Genomic DNA, 1337 nt, shown 5'->3' on the forward strand with positions numbered 1-1337 from the left:
AAAAAAAAGTTTGCTTCAATGCGGTTGGTCTCATTTGGTTTGGTCTGCGTTGCTTCACCTTGCTTTGCTCTGAAGCCATTCCATTGGTAGTACTCTGTCACGACACTTCTAGAAAACAAGGTACCCAAGCAAGCCCACTGTTTCCTTCTCCGTGCCTGCCACTGTTACAGCACTTTCCACACTGACTGTAACTGCCTGCCTGGGAGCTCCTTGAAGCAGCAGCCCTGTCTTTTCCACTCTGCACGGTGGACCCCTCACGCCATGCCTGGTATGCAGCAGGTGGTCCATAAGGCTGACTGGAGGGTTGAATAAAGGAACCAGGGCATCCTAAAGGCATTTCTTTGGGATCCAGGCAATTCCTGCTATTCACGGTGCCGATGCTCTATAGCCACCACCTTCGGGCATTGTGTCCCTGTGGAGCTTTCATGCTGCTCTGGTGGCAGAGTTGAAAGTGCTCAACTGCTCACCGGAAGATCATTGTTTGGAACCCACTCCGCAGGAACAATGCGTTGTCTGTCTGCTCCCGTGAAGACTTACAGCTTTGTAAACCCTATAGGACCAAGAACCTGCTCTGTCCTAGCAGGTCAATATGACTCTGAATGGCAATGAGATTGGTTTGGGTTTGGATGGCACCTGTAGGAGGAGCCCTGGTGGCACAGTGGTTGTGTGTTTGAAACCACCGGCTGCTCCACTGGAGTGAGCAGCTGTGGTCGTGGAAACCCACAGTGGGCTCACTATGAGTCAGCATCGACTTGATGGTAGTGAGTTCGGCTTCTTGGTTTTGCGGGTGGCTGTGATACTGGGTGGTGTGCTATCATTATCCCATCACGGACAGCATTGGACTTCAAGAGAGCTCTCCACATGTCCTTTTTGACAATGAATACAACGCCATTCCTCTTGATTGGGTCGTTCTCAGAATAGGAAACCATAGGATGTTTTTATTCAAAATGGCCAATTCCAGTCCGTTTCCGCTCGCTATTGCCTAGAATATCAATGCTTACACTTTCCATTTCTCTCTAACAACTTCCAATTGTCCTAGATGCGTAGTTCCTACATCCCAAGTTCCATTTATCAACTGAGGTGTGCAGCAGTTTCTGCTCATTTGGAATCGGACCCCACCAGGACATGGAGGTTCTCCTCCCATGGGCTTTCCTCCGCCCACGTCATTAGGGGCCACTCTTCTTTGAGAAGGCAGCTCCTCCGCAGCCATATTGTGAGTGGCATCTGACCCGCCAGGCTCATCTTCTGGCCCAATCTCTGATGCTATTCTGCTTCTTTTCATTCGATTTTCCGGCAAAGACAATGTTTCGGTGCTCTCCACGGGGTTTCCGGTAGCT

This window comes from Echinops telfairi, unplaced genomic scaffold, assembly GCF_000313985.2.
Source record: "Echinops telfairi isolate 266 unplaced genomic scaffold, ASM31398v2 ScPeMD7_7409;HRSCAF=8447, whole genome shotgun sequence".
In the NCBI taxonomy this organism is placed as follows: Eukaryota; Metazoa; Chordata; class Mammalia; order Afrosoricida; family Tenrecidae; genus Echinops; species Echinops telfairi.